Genomic DNA, 27,027 nt, shown 5'->3' with positions numbered 1-27,027 from the left:
CCATAATTGAATTATGCCTGGGTGAAGCAGCGAATAAGCCACTGCGCTTGAGAGAAGGCTTGTAGGCATCTGAGAGGTGCGGAGAAAAAGATGGAATAGAGAAAAGTCATGTGAAAAGAGATGTGGTTACTAACTGGTGTACAACAGAAACCGAAGAACAGCTCATGGTGTTGATATTGTCATATCAGCTAAATTTGACGGTTCAGTCTCCGAGGTGCAAAAGTTTGACAATCGCTTGATGTAACTCGTCCGCATTGGGGAGAGGAGGAAATTCCAATTTTTCAGCGCGACGCTCCACAAACTGACGTGCGCATGAAAACCAAAGATGCGTTCTGGGCTCTGCCTGACAAGAAGACCGCTGCCGCTGATCTGAATGGACGTGTCGGGCCGAGGAAAGAAGAACAAACAGTCCATGGCGTTCATGGACATGGAGAAAAGAACGACGATGCCCAACAAATTCGCGATTATGCAGAAACTGATCATCGCAAACACACGGTTCAAAAAGAGTGATATTCATCTACTCTGTACTACAGTGGCTCCCATCCAATTCGCATTGACTACATCCTTGTGAGGGGGTGAAATCTCGAAGATGTTCTAGAGATAACAGTTGCCCCTTATTAAATCCTTGCGATGCAACAACGACCAGTCATCTAAGCTGTGGATAAAGTCACCAAGAGCCCAATACTTCACAGGAAATAGACAAATTGGGATCAAATGGTTGCTCCTGAAGAAGGAGACTAACGTCGTTGCAAAAGTTACAGAGTCACAAATCACCATAGTTGAAGTGAGCCGGACTAAACTGAAAGACGCCTTTCGCTCTATTCCTGGAACAATTAAGTCAGGGCGACGACAACGATTGATTAAAAATGATATATGGCCAAGGAATGAAGATGTTAAATATGCAGCACGGTTGAAGAAGCAGCTGTACCACGAGTTTCTTGCTCGTTGGAATGCCTACAAGGCAGCCACTCGTAAAATGAAGGAGGTATTTGCCGTAACAAAATCAAACCGGTAGGCAGGTCTATACGTGAAACATGACATGCGCGAATTCGAGCGGAATTTTTAACGGCTAGTCAATCGAGCCATCGCAAAACGTCAGAAGTGCAACGTTTTTTCGGCATCAATGAGGAAACAGACGATTTGCTACTGGACAGGCGGGAAGCGCTAGTACACTGGTGGAACTATTTTGACAACATCTCAATCATGGAATTTCCGTATCTACCAATCCTAATCACCTCCGCTGTTGAAGGTCCAACGTAGGAAAATGACGTCACTAAAGTCCAGACTATGCTGAAGGAAATGAAACCAGGGAAAGCCATCTGTCCCGATTATCTTCCAGCAGAGATTTGTTTCTCTCAATGGGGGGATGCAGCAGTGTGGCTAAAGCAAGCTTTTCAAACATATCATCAAAGAAGGTCAAAAACAAACAGACTAGCGACTGAGTATCAATTCAGAAATAAGGGAAGCCCTGCCGATTTTTCTAATCACGGCCCGAACATACTTCTGAGCCTCGCAATGAGAGACTTAGAATAAATCTTCGACAAAAGAATTAGCGATTTAGACAAACATACAACAAGCCAAGCTGGATTTGTGTAAAATTGTGGCGCAATAAGAGGAACCCCTGCTGCCGGACTATTACTTGAGAAACACTGTGAAAGGAATAAGAGGCTTCATCACGAATTTCTGGACCCTTAGAAGCCCTTCCATCGGGTACTTCATGACCTAATCAGTCAGCCCTACAAGTACATGGCATTCCAGAGCACCTTGCTGAGAGGGTATAATTGCTCTACAAAGAACAAATGAGTTGCGTTCAAGCTGCCGCAGGAGCGTCTGATGACTTCCGCATAACTGTAGGAGTCCATCAAGGCCCCGGCTTATCACCACTGCAGCTCATTCTTGTGATGGACATAATTACCACAAACCTGCGCAGTCCAATACCATGAACACTTCTCTAAGCAAATTATATCATTTGGCTGAAGAGAATAAGCTAGACCTGCAGCGTCAAACAGAAGACCGGAACAATCGACTAGCGCAATAAGCACCGCGCCTCAACAAGAACAAGACAGAATACATTGCATTACATCGTCGAGAAGTTGGAACCATGCATGTTGACGTTGAAGATATAGCACGAGTAGAGATATTTAAGTATATTGGCTCCACAATCTATTATTATGGCCGACTTACTGATGAAGTCAACTTAAGGATATACAAAGCCTGACTGCAGTGGAGAATGACAACTGGCGCCCTTCCGAAATTTGGACGAAGGGCCATCTCTAAACTAAGTTCTACCGAACTGATATCTGTCCTATCGATATCCATCCTGTCGTTTTCTACGGCAACGACTGCTGACCAGCTCTAGAGGTAGAACGCCAACTAAGCATCATGGATACGAAGTTGCTTAGGTGGAAGGCTGGCATAATTAGACTAGATCACATTTCAAATGATGTTATTAGAAAACGTTTTGGCATTGCACCGATCCAGAAGAAAATTGGGGAAAGGCGTGTGCGCTGGTTTGGGCATGTGTTGCGTGTAGAGGACGATACATTGGGAAAGTCAGAGTATTACACAGAAAGTCGGTGAAAAGAGGCGCTAGGGACGAACCAGACAGCAAAGACTGATAAAGTGCACAACGGGCTGAAAGTTGGAAGACTACATGCAGACATGGCCCGAGACCGAACTAACTGGAGTCAATGAACCACAACACCGGACCCTGCCACCAGATGCAGACTGATGAATATTCTGTTACAAAAATGAAATGCAATGGATATTTTACACATCCTAACATTCAAATTAGTTTATTGTATGTTCAAATTTTCTCCCCTAATGGCTATGTCCGATATCCATAAAAACTTATTTTCACAAAATAGTGTTTGTATGGCTGAACGCTTCTGGATTTCGTGTTTGTGTGACTCCTATAAATGCATTGTGAAGAAAAACTCATAACTCCAAAAAATAAAAAAATGGGTATATCTATGTTAAATGGGAAGGACAGTTTGAATATCCGGTGAAATTCTATGAGTACCTACAAGAGGGGAGTCCGTCAGTGTATTCTAGCCTGAATAGAATTTTGCAATTCATATGTCTGCTTACATACGTCATAGACAGCAGACGATCATATTAATCAGTTTGTTATTTTCACTCCGATCACGCCTGAAATATGAAGACCATGGAGGAGTGGCACAAAGTGGTCAGCTCAGGGCCATGTGACACTCAACGCCCTAAGCTTGGAAGGAAGCCACATAACTAAGTGGTTAGATCAGGACCATGTGTCTCTACACAAACGGAAGTAAGCCTCATCACTATTTAGCTCAGGGCGATGTGTCTCTCCACAAATGGAAGGTAATCAATCTCATCGCTAATTGGTAACTTCAGAAAAACGTGTATTTCCACAAGTCAGCAATTAGGAAATTTTATGAATCTTAAAATCTTTTCTTATGTGATTCAATACCCAACTGCCATGGCAAATAGTTTAGACATTTTAAAGGAAGTCATTTAAGTTGCGGCATGATATTTGTAGACTGCTGAAATGAGAGTGAGGAAACAATAGCGCCTGAGGTGAGATATAAAACAAAGTGGGAAGTAGCAGATAAGATCCGGTCGACTGAATTCTTCAGAAGCATCTAAAATCTATGATGTAAAATGGACTAAGCTACGTAGACAATGGACTGTCCTCTGACATATATGCCAAGAAAAAAAAGAAGACACATAAAATGCATGTCGCTTTGCTGGTCTCTGCACAAAATATGTTTAGAAAGTAGAAAGCTAATTTAGACTCCATCAAAAATAGAAATATGATTTTGTGTGTGAAAATGATTCATAAGCAACATTTTTACTGGTGGTCATAATACAAGATTCTTCTTTAACGTAGCCTACTGTGTCCCGTTACACATGAATGACAAAGAAACAGAGAGTGTGAGCTGGTACTTGGTAGTTCTGAGGACCGACATGAATATTTCTTGCCACTAGTTGTGAAAGTACAGTAGGAACAAGTCAGTGCATCACATAAGAGCCGAGAAGACTCTAACCACTCACAAAATCAAATAAACCATTCAGAATTCATAGTTTCCATCACAAATCTGGTTTGAAGTCAAACCTTACGCTATGACTAGCCATCGCATGACCTGCTGATACAAGGGCTTGGTTAAGAGCACCAATCCGAGACTATAGAATCATTTCCCACGGATTATCAAAGATCATTTCACACAGTAACCAACAAAGGTGGGACAACAAAAAATTAATTAGCAAAGTCACAACTACAGTTCAAAAACACTACTGCATTAAATGTTTTAAAACAGGACATACACTTGTGGTACTTTGTAAGGTCAGTGACAATAATTACAATTTTGAAAGAATATTATATCACTACGTTATTTACCTATTCTTCTTCTTCTTCTTCTTCTTATTATTATTATTATTAGCATGGGGCAACAATTTAGATACATATATACAAATATATAGTATTTACAAATATACACAGACAAGAAACATGTTTTATAGCAGAATGTCCAGTTGAGTGATCGACTGTATACCTTCCTCTGTTGGTTCCAAAAAGTCACTCGGGCTACCTGTGTAGGAACGTCGTGCACATTCACTTACAATATGGGGATCATCTGTCGAGATGCACCAAAGTCGCACTCTGGTGATGAGATATATTTCCACTTATAAAGGTATCCCTGCATCGTCCATGATTTGTTCTCACCCGATTCAGAGTGGTCCAAATCTTACGCGGTAGATGATGTTCACCAGAAAAGATGTTGTGTAAGGAACTGTCTGTGGCAACTTTCCAGCGACTTCTCCATTCTTCTAAAGGGTGAAAATTCCCATCAGCCAATGCGACAGCATCATGCAAAGATGGATGTCGTGACTCGAGCCTCGTTACCTTGAGAACAGGAATATCATCCAAAACAGGCAGTTGAGGGTTCATTTCTATCTTCTTGAACTCTTGGATGGTAGCATTTCATCTTTTTAAAACAGGTGGCATTTTACCTCACAGAATTGGGAGCCAATAAAGGGATGTGGACTGGATAGTACCAGATATTAACCGCAAGCTAGCATTCAGTTGAGTATCAATTAGTCTTGTATATGGGCTATCCAGCCAAACCGGTGCACAGTACTCAGCACACGAGAAAACCAGTCCCAAAGTAGAAGATCATGAAGTCTTTGCTGATGAACACCAACTTGAGCCATACAATACCTGAAGGATAATATTACGTGTTTTGAGCTTTCTGGACAGATTCATAAGATGTTGTTTGTAAGATAGTGTGCAATCAAGTGTAATCCCCAAATATTTGGGATAGCTGCTATGCCGAAGTTCTTGGTGACAAAAACGTATGTGAAGTTTAATGCCAGCTTGGCGATTATTCAGGTGAAAACATGACACTTCTGTTTTGTTAGGGTTAGGACACAGTTGCCATTTCTTGAAGTATGTTTCAAGTGAAATCAGGTCTCTTTGTAGCACTTCTTCTGTCACACTAAGGTCTCGAATTTGAGTAGCTAGTGTTATGATATCAGCATAACAAAATGTTTGTGATGATATTTCTGGGAGATCAGAGATATACAAATTGAACAGTAGGGGAGACAGTACCGATCCTTGGGGTAATCCATTTTTGAGCTTCCTTTCTCTACTCATACTATTTCCCATACACACTCGAAATCTTCTGTCATCAAACGTATTGCTTATAACATGCACGATGGTCCTACAGGGTACAATTCTGAGAAGCTTGTAAATTAATCCTTCCCTCCAGACTGCGTCAAATGCTGCTGTAAGATCAATGAATACAGCTGAGGTCTTGAGTTGTTTCTGGAAACCTGCTTCCATGAGGAATGTCAGTGAAAGCACTTGATCGCAGCAGCTGCGATTTGGCCTGAATCCAGCTTGATCAACTGTAATACGCTGAAAAATAGTTGCGCTGATTCTGTTGTGGAATAGCCTCTCAAAAAGAAGGGCAACTGGTCCATAACTGCTTGGGTCATTGGCAGGCTTACCTGGTTTCAAGATGGAAATCACTTTCGTTCGTTTGAATTCTGCCGGGAGTTGTCTGTTCTGTAGAAGGTCGGTAAAAAACCTTAACAGCCATCTTCTTGCATTCTTCCCTAAATGAATGCGAAATTCTGGATGAATGTCGTCAAAATCTGGAGCTGTACTTGGTTTAACGTCTTTGAGAGCAGCATTGATGTCTTGCACCGTAAGCGGTTGTGAATACCTTGATGTGCGTGGTGTTCTTGATTCCAGAGTTTGGAGCTGGCGCCGTATGTAATTGGTATGTTTCTTATCTGATGGAGTTTGGGAAGTTAATAATAATGTTATTTGCTTTACGTCCCACTAACTACTCTTTTAAGGTTTTCGGAGACGGCGAGGTGCCGAAACTTTGTCCCGCGGGAGTTCTTTTACGTGCCAGTAAATCTACCGACACGAGGCTGACGTATTTGAGCACCTTCAAATATAACCGGACTGAGCCAGGATCGAACATGCCAAGTTGGGGTCAGAAGGCCAGCGCCTCAACCGTCTGAGCCACTCACCCCGACGGAGTTTGGGAAGTTGTGACGATGTGAGATGCTACTTCATCCGGAGTAACTCCAGGCTGTTCCTTCACCAAATATGTCCTTCCTCCAAGTCTTCTGCGGTGCCCCCAAGATCTTCTACTGGAATGATTTAGGTCGATATTCTCCACTGTTTCAATCCACCGTTCTCTCCGGGTAGTATCCATGCTGGAAAGAAGTTCATCAGCTATGTCTTCATCACTAGTATGCAGATATTCGTTATAGAGTGCATCAGTCTCTGCATTCCAACCAGGGATGTATTCTTTTCTATGGCATACTCTTCTTCTTAGCCTCCATCATAACTGCATCTACGAAACGCTTGTAATTGTGCTTGGGAGCAATCCACCGAACACATTTATCCAGTTCAGTGGTGAATGTTGACAAGTTTGTTTTTCTGAAGTTCCTCCGAGCATGTGGTATTGACCGTACAACAGGAATTTTGATGCCAATGTCCACTACAATGGGGCCATGTTGACTGTGGGGAAAATGTCTTAACACTTTACGACTGGTATGTAAGGGATGTCCTGCATCATTGCAGCTAACAAATCACAAGTCAGGATTGAAATCCCTATTTCATGCAGCTGACTGGAAAGTACCAAGATCTTTTGGGTAAAAAATCAGATGGAGATTGTTCATTTCTGTCCATTCTACGAATTTCTTTACACATTCATTGTTATTCGAGTACTTCCATAGTTCGTGATGGCTGTTGAAGTCGCCTATATAAACTGCAGGGTGTTGAGCAGTCGGGAGTACGGTACCTGACCACTGTGTGTTTGGGGGTTTATAAATGTTAAAAATAGTAACATGTGCCACTCGCACAGCAACACAATGGATGTCTTCGACTTTGTCTTCGTTTTGAAAGAGCAGTGAGGCATCTTGGATATTATTACGAACATAAGTAGCTATACCATGTGCACTGTGATATGTTGCACCAAGAGCTGTGAAACTATCAATGAGGCCCCTTTTCCGAAACTCTTCTTTATCGGCTGTATGGATTTCATGTATAACCACAACATCTATATTATTATTCAGGATAACTTTGGATAGGTAGTTATATTTTGCTCTGCTGATGCTTTCTACGTTAAGCTCGAAAACATGGATGAAAGGTAAGATGTTTCTTGTCTGGTAGCTCTGAGAAGAGCCATTTCCATGAAATACTTCTGCCATTGCTGGAGGATCTTTAAAAAGATAGGTCCAGCAGACACAGTTATTACTTTCTTAGCACCACCCGGGGGTCACGTGTAGGGTACTTTGAGGGTAAACCTACGGACGTGAAGCAATAATGTACCGCCTATTTATCTACTTTTATGAGATAATAAATTCACTTACTTGAAGAATTCTGAATTTTTTTAGGCAACCTGAACAAATTTAAAATTCCACTTGTACCTGTCCATTTTATTAGTTAATACTAATTGTGTTAGTATGTTTGCAATCAAAACACTAGAAGCACCTGACTGAAAATGAACACTAAAATGAATCAGAAAATGTGACCACATCACTGGAATGAACATAAATCAATAGCACAATCTTTTATGCTTACAACAATGCACAAGTTTTATTTGAAAACTATGATACCGAAAATGTAGCATAACTGACCTCAAAGTTTCATTTCTACAACACATTATCTGCTTTGGCGTCCACAAATGGAGGAATCTGACTTAACACACAAGAGAACAGAAATGATCAGAAAAAAGGAATCTAACCAAATAATTTCAAAATGACATTCTTCGAGTTATCACATTATTGAACTGAGCCATCATTATATTGATTAATGAAACTGATTATGTTAGTTTGAAATATTTATTGTTTACAATGTACATAAAACTTAACAATTTCGAATTAGAAGATTTAATTTCTAATCTACTAGTATAGCTTTTTCTGTGTGTCACTGTTGGCATGAACGTATAAAAATATTACTCAGAATATCTGGAAGCAATAGTTTCAGATAGCATTTCAGATGATAAGAATGTGATGAACAAATGATGCAGAGAAAGTGAAAGAAAGAACACTTTTTCATGGTTGCTTAAAGGTATTGTAAACAAATACACTACAAAAATATCTAGCTTTACCAGAGATTCTTTTTGTAGATACATATTGAATAAAACTACGAGTACATGATGGAACACTAAATATGACCTTAAAGTTCCTGAATATTTTAGATAATTTTAACCAATAGAATTTTCAGATATTAGTGTTTAAATGTAACCTTGTAAAGACAGGATTGAACTGATGAACATGGCCACTTTTGGAGATAAACCAACCACTACTGAACACAACTGTGAATAGGTACAACATATTCCATATTGTATCAAACTTGTAGTGTACGTACTTTGTTTCTTCTTTGATGTATGGCAACAGCTTTTCATCAGTTTGTTCCTCTATGAATATTTCCTCCTTAGTATCTTCGGAAGGCTGTCAGTAAGAAATAAGACAAGTAGAATAAAGAAGAAAGGAATAAAAATATATAGGCCTAAAATAGAAACAGCTGAGAAAATAAATTTCATAGTGGCACAAGAAGAGTATAATTAATTTATCCCCCATTTAAAAAATATATAATGGAAAGGAACAATCAAATGAAAATCCCATTAAATGCAAGAGAGGTGTCTACCTTGGTGGTAAATGGTACACAAAAATACATTATTATCAAGCACTAAATTTTAAAAGGACAGAGAAGAAGACAATTTCCTAAAAACAGTATTCTACAATTTTTGCTATTTTTTTCTATTAAGCACACAGCTCATCCTTAATAAATGTATAGAATTTACAAACTCTTACTCATAATGTTTTCTGTTTTACAAACATAATCAACACACATACCACTTGTGCAACTACTTCAAATAATACTATACAAATTCGATTAGGTTAAAATTTACATTGCATTTACTTATTTAATTTTTTACCCTTTTTGGAACCTAACTTGCACAATGACCTGCTGTGTTTTAACCTGAGTCCCTTTGGCACTGCTTTTCAAACAATTGATGAGATATAAGAACATGAAAAGGAACACACTGTTGGACAGCAGTAAACACAGTAGCATAGAAAGGGAGGAACATTGCAAATTTGTAAATTTAAAATCACCTACATATTTGTGAATATTCAGCAGAGTATATGTACACATACATTTATGGGTGGAGGTACTTCCATGTATGTGAACATGAACAATTTTAGGAAAATAAATAATAGTAAGCAGTATCTCCTAATCATTACCCAATACCATTCCTTGCTTCTGTTTCTCTTTCTGTTGATCCCTAATTCCACAATGACTAGCCATTTTCTTCATCCTCTTATATTCATACTGCCCTGTTCCCATCTTCCTACATATGAGTTGACTTGTCACCTCTTTGTTCATTTCCATGTTCCTATATACTTTCTTTCCATGTATGGGTGGAGGTACTTCCATGTATGTGAACATGAACAATTTTAGGAAAATAAATAATAGTAAGCAGTATCTCCTAATCATTACCCAATACCATCAAATAATCCCACAGTACTCCTAGCACTTTCCCAGCAAGTGGACAATGCTTAAATCATAAGCATAGAAATATCCATCATCCCCCCTCTGTACATCACATTAAGACCAAAAGCATAAATCAGTTAATGTCCCAATCAATGAATGAATCAATCAATGAATCAATCAAACCACAGCAATTACGGCTGTTGGTTGTTTAAATAGAAAAAAATTGTGGAAATATATGAAACATATTATTTCAATCACTAAATCATTTTCCTATAAGTGAACATTTGCCAAAATTTGTCCCCTTCAATACAAACTTATCTTCATGTTGTGACCTTTCCTACAGTTAAAGAACATGACTTAAATGTAATCATCAACTAATGTCATTCCAAGCCATCTCTCCAATGACATCTCAGAATATACTGCTTAATCAAACAACTTGTCTCCTTTCTCCAAGTCTCCCCAGCTGAAACTTTGCAACATCTCTGTAACACAACTCTTTTGTTAGAAATCACCCGCAAGAAATGGTGATATTTCTGTGGATCATTTCCTGTTCTCTACTCAAGTAATACTGGTGATGGTCTCACACTCTCATTGTGGCTTTGCTGGAGATTAATATGCCCTCTCCTTTACAACCCCTAAATAACCTCATAATCATATTAAGAGATCTGTAAATTTTATTTTCAATATGTTTAAATGATTACCATAATGAAGCTATATCCTTATTATGAATAGCTAGGTACTTACAGAGATCCCCATGAAGAAATTTCACCCATCAATACAATAATAAAACCGGAGAGGACTCTTTCTATATGTGAAACAAAGAAACTGACTTTTCACCATGTTTACAAATATAGCATTGCCCGATGTCCATCTTACAATATTGTCAAGGTCTTTTTCAGTTACTCATAATCCTGATGATGATGATGATGATGCTTGTTGTTTAAAGGGGCCTAACATCGAGGTCATCGGCCCCTAATGGTACGAAATGAAACGACAAAGTAAAAGTTCAAAATTATCCACTGACCAAAATAAAAAATGTCATGAAGAATGAATGAACGAATGAATGAATGAATGAACATGAATTTAAAACAATCAGTGGATCCGACTCAAAAAAATATCATAGTTAATAGTATTACTGACCAAGGGACCACTTCCCAAAGCAAATCAAGGATGCTAGGTGTCTAAATGGGTCCAAAATACAAGTCAAAGGCCCCTCAGAATGATACTTATCGCTAGTAATGTAGAACCATGGTATCTGTCCTGTTGCGGTACTAATCAATGGTAGCAGAGACTTGCGGTATTCCACACATTATTGTACTACTCAAAGCTTATGAAATTCGGCATTAGTACAGACCTATGTTTTTCTCACTCTGCGGCGCCATTCACAGGCAACGCAAACCTATGATGTTCATCACATAAGAGTACTAACCACAGGGACCTCTCCCTATCCCGTGGTGTTCCTCATATAGTGGGTACTAATCACAGGTAAGGCAGGTCCATGGTAGCTATCATCCCATGGTCCCGCTCATATGGTGGTACTAATCACAGGTACTGCAAAAGCCGACCGCGCGGTGCTCCTGTGTGCTACTAATCACAAACCTATTTCGTACGTAATATAGTGGTACTACGCACAAGTAAAAGCGACCCTTGGTGTTCTCCGCGTGGTGGTACTAATCACATGTAGTTGCATGGTTCGAATACAATCATCCCTTGGTCGCCCCTTTTAGTCGGCTCTCACGACAGGCAGGGGATACCGTGAGTGTATTATTCGTCTGCCTCCCACCCACAGGGGGTGTGGGTTTGGTCCGCGAGAGGTATTTTATTTCCCTCAAGTCCGCCGGCAAGCCGGTTAGGACCCCCCTATCCGCCACCTGGGACGCGCCACGTGGGAGTATCACCTCTCCCCCTGCTACGCCTGCGTAGCAGGTTCGTGGCATAATCCTGAAACTTATTTATTACACAGAGCCTCATCACTTTTTTCAGTTCATTATTCATATTGTTTAATATATCAGAAAATAAAGGTCTCATAATACTGCCCTGTGGGACCCAATCCCATAATTGTTACAGGATCAAATAAAGCTTCACCTACTCTAATGCTCTGAGTCCAATTTTGTAGAAATACACCAGACGTGGCCAAATTTTAATGGTAAAAGTTATATTTCTACCTTTATGTAAACTATCGACCTTTATAGCCTAATCCTTGAACTTGTTTGGAGGCAAAGTTTCCACTTGGGATACCCTGGTCCACACTATTGTATTTTTTTCATACAATGGCTACAGTGAGAACCACAATGTAATTTCATTATTCACATGGTTTTGTGTCATTTTTTTTAGTGAGCATGTTCTGTTGTTTATCTTTATTACCTGCATATTGTTGCTGTTTGGAAGTAAATAATGTGACCTATTGTTAAGACTGTGCATTCTGTAAATTACATGTATTATTGATACTATTCAGGAGTTCAGTTGGTATTTCTTAAGAGTGGTTCTAGAGAACTGTCAAATTTTGAGGTTATGGGGAGACGAAGAGACCTTTCGCCAAGAAAGGCATTGTCAGAGAGCTACTTCTTGAGAAACGTCAATCACAACAAGAAATAGATTCTAGATTGCAAATACCACAGCAATCTTAAGTAGAATTTTAAAATGCGAAGATAACGGGAAGGCAAAATGTGATGATGATGATGCTTGTTGTTTTAAGGGGCCTAACATCGAAGGTCATCGGCCCAAGACAAAATGTCAACAACGTGTTGGAAACTGTGTGCAGAAGAAGAAACCAACCCCAAGGAGGAAGCAAAACTGATTAATTTGTCAGTAAACAACCGCAAGGTTACTAGTTTGGATTTACGTAAGAAATTAGAAGAGTATGGGTCATTTGTATTAGCCAGGACTCTGAGGCGAGAGCTGTTTAATGCTGGAATCAAAGCAAGATGACCTCAAGGCTGTAAAGAGGTTCCAGTGTGCCACGACTCTCCAGAATTGGTCATCTGATGAATGGAAACAGGCAAGTCCATGACAATTACTGTAATTCCTAAATTACCATTCATTATTCCATTATAACCCAATCCAAGTGATGTAAGCGTACAGCACAGTAAATGTATGAAATTCTTCTTTTAAACCATACAGCTCATTGCATTTAATGCTAGGCTTATTTGTTTTATTTATTTCAGGTTTGCTTTAGTGACGAATCGGTATTTCCTGTCATAGAAGAGACAAGTCAATATGTCAGAAGATAAGGAGAAGCATTCTATCCAGATTGAGTGAAGCATCCAACTTTAGTGATGGTCTGCAGTGTGTTTTCTTGGTATGGCTGTGGACGATTATATATTGTAGAAGGAACTATGAGACGTGAACAGTATAGTATTAAGAACCCGTTTGGTAGCTCAGGTGCAAGAGTAATTCGGCCAAAGTGAATTTATTTTTATGCAAGATAAGATTTTTATGCAAGAACAAAGCCTAGAAACAGTCCAGACATGAACCCCATAGAATATCCTTAGAAAATAGCAAAGAAAAGTCCAAAAAAGCATAACGACAGAAATTGGCTTGATTGAGAAGCTCGGTCAGATCTGGTGTCATGATGACGATTTAAAGAGTCAGTGTAAAATACTGTTTGAGGGTATGCCTAGTCTAATCAAGTCGCTCATGAAAGCTAAGGGGGTGCATGAAAAGTACTAATGTCATCAACTTTAAAATTGGTAACATCTTATCTGTTCAATTCTCGAATTTTTAATGTTTAATAATTTGGCCATATCCTTATCTATCCCGAACGCACTAATTTTTTGTCAGTAGTTTCCCGAGATCTACCCTAAGAAAATCCTTGGATATGTCAATCGTGATACATTTGACTTCCTGAATCTAATATATCTGCTATATCATGCTGGAATCCACAAGATGAGCTTCAGTGGAATAATGTTTCCTAAATCTGAACTACCTTCTATCGAGCCAGTTGGTAATTTCTTAAATGTGTATAACATAATCAGAAAGAATGCATTCCAAGAGCTTGCATGCAACACAAGTCAAGTCGACTATTGTGTAATTACTAGCCCTAAGTTTAGCACATTTTCTCTATACACAGAGTGCTACTATACTAAGTATTCATTCATCTGGTATAGCTGTTTCACACATACTCTGATCAATATCTCAAAGAACTGACTTTCGTATATGCCCAGAAATTTTACCCATCCCAGCAGCATTTCTAGTTTTAAATTTTTGTGTATTACATTCAATGTTCCGTATAGTGGATATTGTAAAGTAATTTCAAAGGATTAGGTGAAATTGTCAACTGCGTCAGGTACTGCAAAAGGACATGACCAAACCATTGGTGACGAGTGACGGCTGCGATGCCCACCGACTAATGAAGTATACACATTCACATGCTGTGTAATTGCTACTTCATACCTTTCTAAATCTGTCAACATTCAACACCGTACACAGCAACAAGCCGTAGTAACACGGCTGAAAGTAATTCCAGTATCAAGGAAGACAATGTACACTGCCGGCTGGTGCTTTCAGTGCTTTTCAATTGGCATTCTGGCAGTGAAAATTGCATGAGTTGTTCCAGCACCCTTAATGAAGATGCACTGGATAGCAATAATGCCGGCGATTTCACCCAGTCAATAATGAATGCTACTCTAAAAGATCTTCTCATGTACAATTGGGTGCAATTTGGATGGTAATTTGCACATTCTGCTGAATCGTCATTTTGCTCAAAAATAGGCACAAGGATGTTTACAGTCCATGACTGGGAACAGAGCCAGAGTCAACTCTGGCACTGAATAAGCTTGTCAGCCAGTTGATAATGAGTTCTTTAAAATGCCTCATCTTCCAGAAGTTTGCTGGATGGTCATCCGGTCCTGGCGCTTTTTGGTCCATCATACTCCTAATGGCACTCTCCACTTCCTTTGATGTGATGCATAGGATGGGTCTTACCATCAGGAATAGGGTGATGTGGTAATTCAATGCAGGAAATATCTACAAATGTTGTTGCCAATGATTGAGGATTTCTTGTTTGTCCTCTAATCACTGGTCATCTTTGTCTCTAATGCAGACAGTGTGCTCAATACTTGTGTCAATTTTCGTCAGATGGAAAACAGTTCTCTTCTTCTTCCCTTGAGCTCAGTGGTGTACAGTGTTTATCAGAATTACACCGACAAAAATTCAAGAATGCTCTACGTATTATGTTAAGAATAATGGTTCAATCAGACTGGCGGGAAAAAATATATTTTTGAGAAAATGAGGTTAAATTGTTACTTCCTGGTGCGCGATTTAAATTGAAGAGCTGCTGCCGCCTTTCAGGGAAGATAAGGGTAGGGAGGTGTTGTGGAGTGTATGAGCAGACAGAGATAATACTTCCTTATACAACTTCGAAAGGATTGTCTCTAACAGGCAATATCCACAGTCCATTTATCTAACAGCCGTAACTGCACACAGAGTTAAGGAACACACTGTATTTAAGACACGCATGTTAGTCAAGGAAAGCACCAGATTGTTTCTCCTCTCGTCTGTTTGTCGCAGTAATATTCTATATTAATTAACATGCTCGAAGAGCACAATATTGTAAACTCAATGAAATACTGAATGAAGGAATCAACACGCCGAATGATTTGATTCAGTGTATGTTCAACAAGGCCCCCTCCTACTTTGGTGTATAGTTCACTATGGCGTAGTAGTGAGTGACTATGGACTATGTCCAGGATGTGTAGTGTGTGGCGAACTGTTTGGAAAGCGGCCTGTATTCTTGTTACAAGATGTCTTCTCTTTCTATAGGGTTCACATAGTAGTCAATTCGTGTAGAACAAACTGTACAGTGCCTACCGGAGTGTGGAAGCGACTATGCGAGAAGAACGAGAAACTTGTGCATTCGCATCGAGAATTACCTATTTCTCCAAATTTCACTTCCCCTCCCTTCTCTTTTCTGACGCACAGCAGCTGACTCTCTGACATAGCAAATAGAGCAAGTTCATCAATCTGAACTGCATGACCGGAAGTAACAAGGTCACTTTCATTTCCTCAAAAGGAAACATTTCCCCGAGAATCTGACTGCACCATCATTCTCAACATTCCACGAAGAGCATCCCTGATTTCTCTGTCAGTATAGTTCTGATACACCTTGTACACAGGTCATTACAGTGAGTGCGTCTCGATTCAGCGACAGATTTCTTAGCCACAGGTTCCTCAAAGACAATTCTTTCCCTGTGTTCTGGAGTCTTTTGTGAGAGCCAATTTATATACAGTATGCCTTCGTCTTATCCTACAACTCTTCTTGGACTGCAATTATCCATAGGAACGTTAGATATTGAATACAAGAGGAACTAGGTTATATCGTACCCAAGTTTACTGCGACGGTTGCAGTGAAAGATCTGTAGAATGTGTCTACATGTTGTCAAATGCATTAAGATCAACAAGAGGAAAATTTCTGTTGTTGTTAGGGTCTCCTTCTAGTCTTTAAGCTTCCACAACTTGATGTTCTCGGGGGCATAGAGGTCCTTAAATCCGCTATGCCTACCTTATGCAGAGGTGGAATACAGTCAGATGATATGACATTCACATCCTTTCTTCGTCGTAGATCACGGTGCTGAACAACGATAAGGTCAATTTGCTTGCTGCAGTCACCACAAGTGAAACCTCAAATATGAGTTCCATCATCATATGAGATACCGAAGGTATTACCACCATGGCAGCTATAAAAATTCTTAGTGACCATCATGCGCATTAAGGTCATCACAGAGAAGTGGAAACTCATCTTCAGGATACGCTGCAACATGACCTCATAGCTCCTGCCAATGCTCTTCCTTATCCAGGTCGTCACAGCCAGATTGTGACATAGAAAACACAAGTTCGAGAGGATGCAACGTCGAATGTAATTCACATAAGGCTGTCGGAATAGCGCTGAACCTCAGCAACTCAATCTTGCATGCTTGCGCACACAATGAAATCAACACCATTCCTGCTGGATGTAACCTGGCAGATAAGTTCACAGACATCTTTGATGTCATGAGATTTCTGGCCTTTCCAAAGCGAGCAACTTAAAATCTAATTACATAGCTACACTTCAATTCTAAACCGGACTTACATTATCCAAATTGCAACAGGTTAACAGGAACAATAGAATGAAAAGATTAAGTAATAATAAAGCAAGAATGATATTTACTAATAAAATAACTATTCTACAATAATTCTAAGCCACATTTAGATGTATCCTAACTACAATAGTTTAACTGAAGCAACAAATATTCCTAAAGTATGAATCTATGGAACTTATGAGAATGTAAATATTCATTGACTATGTACATAAAATTTAGTTTCCTTGATTTATCAAAGAGATAAAAAGGTGAATAGCTTGAATGTAATTATCAGTCAAAGAACAGTGGCCAGTTATAATCATAAATTTAAGCCATATTAATGAAAGTTAATTGAACATAACCTACGGCATATTGTTTATTTGATGGTTTCTACCATTTCTCTTTCACACCGACACAGAAAGGTCATATGGCGATGATGAGCTAAAAATGGCTAGGAATGAGAAGGAAGCAATTGTGGCCTTAATTAAGGTACATTCGCACCATTTGTTTGCTGTGAAAATGTGAAGCATGCACTTCAGGGCTGTCGACAGTGGCTTCGAGCCCAGCATCTTATAAACGCAGACCTAGAGCTACATGGCCAGTTATTCAGTACAACAAGGAAGCAATTGCTTGAATTCCTTCTCTTCCAATACTTTTTGTGAGAGTATCTTAATATGTAATTTCAAACAATACGTTAAAAAGTAAGTTTTTATTTTTAAAATTCAGCTTTCACAGTTCCCCAGATGCACATGCTCATTTAGACATAAGTTTTCATATACATGTCCAAAATTTTACGATACATGGGGTTACTTTGGAAAAGTAAAGAGTAAAGTAGAATCCCAAAATTCTATGCAGAGCATGCTTTCCTCCCTTGAAGTCAAGACGGGCTGCCTACGTATGTTCTTCGGATCTAGGATCGAGGTGGCCCTTACTTCTTCGCAGCTTCTATGTATGCCCTTCACCAAGAATCCCTTTAAGAGACTAATCAAGCTTATCGGCATTGTAATTACGATAGACAATGCTTCCAAATTTATGCTTATATTCTTGCAACACATTCCGAAGTAACCCCATGAAAGATCTCCTGCTCAGAAGAACAGCCAAAGACATGATTCTTGCGGTGATCAAGCTAATGCAAGTTGAACCTAACAGAACTTCAGTTAGAGTAGAACAATTCACTTCAACTAACATTTCTTGACAATGAGAACATTCGGTACCACACGATACAACAAGCAAAGTCTCTCACTGAGGGACAAAGGAAAAGAGACAACAATCAAGAAAAAGGTTTATCACAATAGTTCTATGAACTTTGACTGTCCTACATCAACACAGATCTATCCATATTAAGAAACAAAGTACAAATTTATGTGAAGATAAACCGACGTCCAGAATTATCGCATGGAATATTTGGAAGCTAATACTCAGAGAAGTGTACGAAAATACTAGTAAATTGCAGGGTATATGCTGTAAACGGGAATCATGCATCAAAGGTATCTGGGCATAGAGAAATACTCACGGTCAATTTATCTCCAAAATGAGGAGACTGGGTTGGATCAAACACATTTCAATGACACATGGGTGAAATATCAATTAAGAAATAGTAAATGTAATGATTATCATTATTTTACTGTAAAACCAATTATAGTATTAACATTAACAGCTAAACGATAGCTGGGCATCTCAGAGAAGTTAACTGTTAATAATGTAGAATGACACTGCGTAAGCACTGTACAAATCTACAGATAATTTCACCTTAAAGTTCTACACAACAATCTATACTGAAAATGCGATTTTCACACCACACACAGGATTTCTGCAAACCAATTTTACTAATTCAACAAGGCATCAATAAATCAAAATAATGCACTTTTAATACTTCTGTATAATTAATACAGCAGTATATACTGTGGAAATAAATCTTTCATCTACAACACACTGCACCCGAAAATGGCATAATTGGAGTTAAAATTGAGGTTGCCGCAAAAGCTTAATTTAATTCGGTCAATGGGTCATTTATAACAGCTCTGGTGAAGGCCAAGATCTGATAACCTTGGAGAAATTCGCCTTTAAGCTCATAGCTGCATGGTCGTGTGGCGACCCGTCCCTATTTTCTTATTGGTCAGGAGGTTAACATGCGACAGATATGAACAGTTAAAATTTTCAAGGCTAACACCGCCCGGCAAGTTTTCAGAATTCTTCACAAGACCAGATTTGAACCATGATACTATAAGAAGACGTGAAGAAATGTATGATTGGTTTCCTACTAATCAAACCTTCTAGACTGAGGACTGATAAAATCAGTGTGAAACCGAAGCTCAACTTACTCAGATTTTACTCTACTGTTTTCATACTGCTCTACTTCAAAGCACAACTTCACTTCGCTTTCCCACTATAATTCGACAAGATATTCAATGCCAAACGTCGTTTATTAGCCGTGATGTCTTACAAAGGGAACACATTATTTCGTCTTCTGCGCGACATAACCACTACAATATTAATTCCAGAACACGTGTGGTGTGCAAATCATCTGAACCCGCAAGTTACCTGTCGACTGACATTTAAATAGGCATGGTTGGAACACATATTAATGTGCCATTTTAGTTTCAGTATGTGTCAGTATGTGTATATGTGTGTGAGTGGTAGCCTACTGTTACAAGAAGCCTGCAAGACAATGAACAAGGGGAATCATCACGCTGCTTGCAAGAGGAATCTCTACTGTCATCATGGTGCACCTTGCAAGGGATATTACTTCCGGAATGTGCCACTAAAAGGGGAGATCCCACAACACCCTAAAGGGTGCTAAAGGGACCAATCGTGAGACGTTGCCAGCCAGGACTTAATCAACTTCCATCATAAAAGGTAGAGAACCTTTTTAATTATCAATTTCCTTTTCAGAATGACTTCATTCTTGAAATAATATCTTCTATTATTTTGTGTTGTTACAGATTCTTACCGCTTCTCATCCACTTATGGGTGTTGGTAAATTTTGTGAATGATTGAAATACACTCATGTCCATAAAATCCAGAGCACCTTGAAAGACTAGCAATAGGAAGTTCATATTCACAAGACATATGCATTAGTATGTTCTGAAGAAACGATTAGCATATGAAACATGCCGATCCTCAGGTTCAAGGTACACATCGATATCCCTGCGCACAACCACGGACTCGTAAATTGTGCCTGCGGCTCTCGTTGTCACTATAAACCAAAGGTAATAGATCAGCGTGACTTGAGCAGACGTGCCTGATGCCTCGCAGACGTATGCAAGAAAAGTATTGTCAAGTTAGTGAGTTTGAAAGAAAGCGAATTATTGGCATGAGAGAACGTGATACATCTATCTGGTAAACTGCAGCTTGTGTGCGAAGTGTGTCGGCAGTGCAGCGGTTGTGTACAGAACGTTCATAGAAGGCCGTAGATCACAACGAGATGGGTCCGGTCACACCAACCAGAGAAGATCGACACCTCATCCGGATGGCATTGCAACACAGATTTGCGTCTTCCTCGGCTCTGGCGCAACAGTGGAACAGTGGAACACATCGTTCACTACCAGGAGTGACAATCCGTCCCCGTTGATTACGATATGGGTTACCAGCGCGTCTTCCACTTCTCCGCCTAACTTTGACCAATGTGCATAAACATGCTAGACTGCAATGATGTATGAAACGACGTCATTGGGAAGAGGAATGGCAGCAGATAGTGTTTTCGGACGAATCCAGGTCCTTTCTGTTTGAAAATGATGGCCGCATTTTGGGTCGCCGCAGACAGGGGGAGAGGCATCACACTGACTGCTTTCACACAAGACATACAGCGCCAACTAAAGGCGTTATGGTGTGGGGTGCTATTGGGTACAACCACAAATCAGAGTTGGTGTGTGTCCAGGTCAATGTTACCAGTTTGACCTACGTGAATGGCATCCTGCGAACTTAGCCACACCCTTTCTGCACAACACCCCAGACGCCTTATTTCAGCAGGTCAATGCGCGACCACATGTCACTGCATGAACACGTGCTTTCTTGTTGTCACAGAATGTCAGACGGTTGCCCTGGCCCTCCTGATCATCGGACTTGGCGCTAATTGAAAATGTGTGAGATATGATGAAAGGACGGGTGTGGAGCTCTGACCCAATGCCAACCACCAAAGATGAACTGTGGAGCCAGGTGAATGCAGCATGGATGACTATAACCCAGGACCCCATCTGTGCCTTATACGTGTTGATGCCATCACACATGGAATAAGTTATCAGTGCCCCTGGAGGACTCAGCGCCTACTAGGCAACGGCGCACATGCCGAACCTGGGGTACTGAAATGCTAATCGTTTCTGCAGAAAATACTAATGAACATGTCCTGTGAATATGAACTTCTTACCTCTAGTCTTTCAAGGTATTCTGTTGTTTATGAAGATGAGTGTACTTCAAAGAGTTGAAATGTGTTGATATTGTAATAGTTCTATTATTTGAATTTCATTAACAACGTAGTGCACTAACAATTAAGTGTTAAAAATCACAGACCAATTTGTTTAACTTAGAATCTAAAACACTAACAGGGATGGATACGGTGCATTACTTTGTGAATTTTTTACTTAATATTACACCTCATCTTGCATAATTTCATCAATGAAGTATAAATTGTCACCCAAATGTTACCTATGTACATTAGAAACTAAACTTATGATATAAAGGTAAGTTATGTTAAAAGTAATGAACGTGGATGTAAATGAAGGAGTGTTAATAATAGGCTTTAATAACATACGATGCTCTATTTAAGAAGGCGGTTAGTGCTCAATGGAAATAGCCTAGCCTTCTTAAGTGACAGAATGGAATAATAGCTCATATTTATGAACAGTGAGGAAGTAGCAACCAATATTGCATTATGGAGAGTATATTATTGAGCATATGAAGCGAACAGCACAGTTTAAGGTAATAAATCACTCTCTGTGCTCACTCAACAACACCAAGCGTGTCTAATTAAGGAAACGTATCTAATTAATGCAAATATTAAACCATTATTAGGCTATCTTCTATAATGTGGGAAGATAGATTGACAAATCATCTTAATGTGCTAAAGTGATCATTCTTCTAGTTATTCGATCATGATTCTTATAGCGAGAGAGACATAAGTTCTCGAATGTTCAATAAATGATGAAGAACACACGTAATGTAATAATCATGCCTAACTAAAATGATTAACCTCACATGACCTAACTTTTGGAGGGTGGGGGTATTTGAAAAATAGGGCTTAGCCAAGAATGCAAACTTAACCTAACATGCATGGATTCGACTCGAGGCCTAACATCACAGGCCATGGACTCAACCCTAGGCTTAACCTTACAAGGTCATTAGCTTTACAGACTCAAGTTTGATGTCCAAGAGTGCTGGCTTAAGTTATCAAGCACGGATTTGCTTCACGGCTTAACCTTACAAGGGCGTTACAGACTCGAGTTTGACATTCAACCCCAGGCTTAACGTAACTAGACAAGATGAGACATGGTGCATGGGCTTTAGGAGCTGAGCTTCGTAGTGCATGGCGGCCATTCACATTATTTTAATAAGACAAGACAGATGGTGTAAAGCTTAATACATGTGCTTTATTCATGGGGGCATAACGCAGAAAGGTGACATCAGGTCATGGAGCTGAGTGACTGCAAAAGGCCAAAAGGGCTACAAACTAAAGGGCAAAAGGGAATGAGGTATGGTCTAGGGCTCAGATCTGAATGTGGAACAAGATGAACGTATGGGACTGTGGAGATGGTGAAAGGTTTAACACATGTGCACTATTCATAGGGACATACCTCTATAAAGCTATTTCAAGGTCCTCAAGCTGAGCGGCTGCAGAGTCACAGATGTTGTTGCGTAATGTACTGCTGGTTTTTAGTGTTTGGAACTCTAAATGTTTACTGTAACAATTCGAGCTCAGAAATTTGAATTTTAAAATTATTCTAGACATCTTTTTTTTGCTAGTTGTTTTACGTCGCACCGACACAGATAGGTCTTATGGCGACGATGGGACAGGAAAGAGCTAGGAGTGGGAAGGAAGCGGCCGTGCCCTTTATTAAGGTACAGCCCCAGCATTTGCCTGGTGTGAAAATGGAAAACCACGGAAAACCATTTTCTAGAATTCTAGAAATATAATACTGTTGATATCACTTAAGAGATTAAAACTTAAGCGTTCAGAACATCAAGAAAATGTTCACTACATGTGACAGGGACTGCTGGGTATCATGCTAAGTAAACGACTGCACGCTGAAAGTTTCTATTTAATTCTAAACACCTAACATTTGAGCTGCGTGAAATTAAAAAAATTCCCCACACCGACTGGAAATCTAACTCAGCAATCTTTCCGTTGGACTGCTGTCTACCATAGTAACTAAATTATTGTGTGTTAAGTTCAGAAACACCCAACTTTTGAGCTACAAGAAATGAAAATTTCGCCGACCCGACTAGGATTTGAACCCGGGACTCATTTACTTGGGAAACAAACAACCATGCTAACTAAATGACTGTACATTAACAGCTTATGTGTTTCACTGAAGCACCTAGTTTAGCGTTACAAGATTCAAAGGAAAAATCACTAGCAATACTAGGATTTGAACATGGAGCACGCTTGGACACAAAGCTGAAGTGCTATTCAAATATATAACTCCAAAAATTCAAACTTCTAATTGTGAGCAAAGAAAACAATCGCTGATTTGGGTTCTCAAACCTGGAGCTAACTTCGATTCAGAACTAAAGGTCTTAAGTTCATAAGAAGAATTAATGTTGAAAGACCTCAACCTGACCCGGAGTCGATGACAAGCTTTTCTTTCACTGAAGACTAAGTGTGAACGATTGGCACAAACTATGTTAACTGAATGTGGAAAGAGAATGCAACAAATTTTGTATTAAGTAAGGTCGTGACACATGTACGTCTCAGCAAAAATGAAATTGATTGTAGGAATATTCTGATTAGACTTGGAAATATTTGCTGTGACATGATATACAAAGTTCATTGTTTTTGCAATTAGCCTAGCATGCACATCTTAGAAAAAGAACATTGGCGGTACGAGCAAGTTGACCAGACTTGGAAGTAACTTAATTGCTAAGACAGGGAATACAAAGTTTATTGTTCGCGCATCGAACTGTGGGCTGCAGATTTGAAACCTGGAGATGTGTAATTTCCTGCTGAAATGTTTACATCACATGGCACCTAACATTAGAGCAGGGAGCAATTAAAAAATCCCCAGGCCACCTGGTAATCAAATTTAGCACACTTTCACTTGGACTGTTGACTATCAAAATAGCTAAATGATTCAATACACACAACCATCGAGCTAAAATAAATTAAAAATCACCGACCAGACTAGGAATCGAACCAGTGGCTTCTTTACATTGGCAAGAAACAAGAATGCTAACTAAAGGACTGTACATTAAAAGCTTGTTTGTTTAATTGAAACACATCAAATTCGAGTTCCTTTCACGGGAGTGGGGGGGGCGCAATAATAATATTCTCTTTAAGTCTTACTAACTACACTCGAAAGTTTGAAAAGTTTTCAATACTAATTTTGAAGAACAAAACTGCTTTCATGCTGAATAGTCAACGTTCACGCACAATAAGAAACATAAGGCCAGCACTTTAACCTCTTGAGCTACTCAGCTCCGCAATGAATTTGCCAAGTGCAGAAATTTCAATCCCCGCTTTAAACAATTTTTCAAGATGCCAATGTGCCAGAATTTACTCCTGCAAGCTTTCCTTCATGTGCCAGTAAATCTAACGAAACAAGGCGGACGTATTTGAACACTTTCAAATACCATTGGGCTGAGCTAGAATAAAATCTGCCAAGTTGGGGTTAGAAGGCTAGCGCCTTAACCGTTTGAGCTACTCAGCTCGGCTAATCAATTATTAAGTACCATAAAAAACACACACTAATAATGATGATGATAATAATAATAATAATTTGGAGAATCCAACCCACAAACAAATGTTACAGTTTTCGTGTTTTTATTGTTGGCGAAAAGCATTAAAAAATGAGGATCGGGATAAGGTTAACTATGCAGGGAACCACAGCTGAGTACTCCCTAACACTATTGATGAATGATATAAGGAGAAGAAGAAGAGGAGGAGGAAAGGCCAGGATGAGGAGAAGAAGGTGAATAAGAAGAAATTTGTCGCTCTACAAGCTCGTTTCATAGAGATATTTTTAGCACATACTTTTAAATCTTCCTCGGTTTGATATCCCTCTGACCTCCTGCAGAAGGAATTTCCATTCACAGCTGGCCACAACAGTGAAGGAATTATTGTAGGTAAATGATTTTTGCTTAGGAATAGCGAGCAATGTCGAGCTCAGCGCTCTGGTGTTTTTATCATGGTGTTCAGAAAGGCTATGAAATTGTTCATACAAGTAAGATGGGGATTGTAAGGTAAGGATTTGATGCAATGAAGTTAGGGTATGCAGCTTGCGTATGTCTTCAAGGCGGAGCCATCCGAGGTCGACATAAGACTGAGTAAAATGATCTGATCAAACGTGATCGTGAACGGATAGAAAGCTTTGAAATGTGGTGCTGGAGGAAAATGTTAAGGATTCCTTGGACAGCTCATCGCACGAACACATCAATCCTGAACCAACTTCAGATAAACGTTCGTCTATCGTGTAAGGTCTCTCAACGAATTGTACGCTACTTTGGACATATAATGCGCCGAGATGGTAGTCTACAAAAGCTGATTTTTGAGGGCAAAGTCCAGGGAACCAGACAACGAGGACGAATACCAACGCAATGGATTGACATGGTGAACGGCCCCCTACAGTGTTCTCTCAGAGTAACCACATTGAAAGCTTTAGATAGGGAAGAATGGCGGAGTATGGTTCATCGGCTAGAGGGCTGAATATTATGATAGTCACGACGCCTCAGTCATGAGGCAAAACGAAGAAGAAGAAGAGAAAATGATCTGAAAATTTCAGATTAAATATAAATCTTACACAGGCATTCTGTGCACATCGTAGTTTACCCCGAAGCTCGGTTTTCATGCCTTTGTAAACTACGTCACAATAATCGAATATTGGAAGAACGAGGGTTTCAACTAGTTTCTTCCTTAAACTGAATGGGGAAAGTAAATTTGAAATTGTTCAATAGGTGCAGCAACGCGAAATATCGTCTACTCACAGATATTGTCTGATCCGTCCACGAGAAGTGCTGTTCAATGACCACTCCGAGACTTTTTAGAGTAAAGCTTGCTTTTGAAGTCATACCTGAGGAGTGGACATGCAGTAATTAGTGGAAATAAGTCTTGAGTGGGCAACTGCTATGGTTTGGGATGTTTTGGGTTTAAAATAAGTCCATGCTGGGAAGATCATTAGCTTATGGTTTCTAGTGTGCCGTATTCATGTGTGACATATGCTACAGCGCAAACAAAACCAACTAGCACGAGGTCCGGAAACATGGCGCCGGAGCAGTTTAGACGAGGACTGGTTTATAAATGTCGAATACGCAATGAAGTGATTGTGAAGAAAGGACTTTACTTTCATCTCTAAGCGGAGAAAACGTGTATATATGTGTAAATATTGTTAGAATTAAATCAAATGTAGAATGTATGAAAACAAGACGAAACCAAGGATTGAACACATAGGGTAATGTTACGGAGTATAAAATATCGATATTGTTTAATAAGAACGGTAGCGACATCTAGGTGTCAGTTGATGTAAGTAAACACCTAAGATAGAGTTCCACATCTAGTATCTAATTTTGTTATTCTATGACTTGTGTAAAACGTTAAAAGTATTCTTGTTCATTGTTAATGTCAATGTGATGATAGTATGGAAATGATACGTAAAAATTAGAAATTGTATGCAAAAGGAAGTTATTAGGGGATATGTATATGCAGTTAAGCGAATGCACCTGGCCTAAAATAACGGTGATATGCTTATGATTGTATAAAGGCCAAGCCATTACAGAAGGAGCAATACGATATATAATAGAGATTGTCCGTATCGTAAATAACTTCACATT

This window comes from Anabrus simplex, chromosome X (genome assembly GCF_040414725.1).
Source record: "Anabrus simplex isolate iqAnaSimp1 chromosome X, ASM4041472v1, whole genome shotgun sequence".
Taxonomy (NCBI): domain Eukaryota; kingdom Metazoa; phylum Arthropoda; class Insecta; order Orthoptera; family Tettigoniidae; genus Anabrus; species Anabrus simplex.
This window is presented reverse-complemented; position numbering follows the sequence as displayed.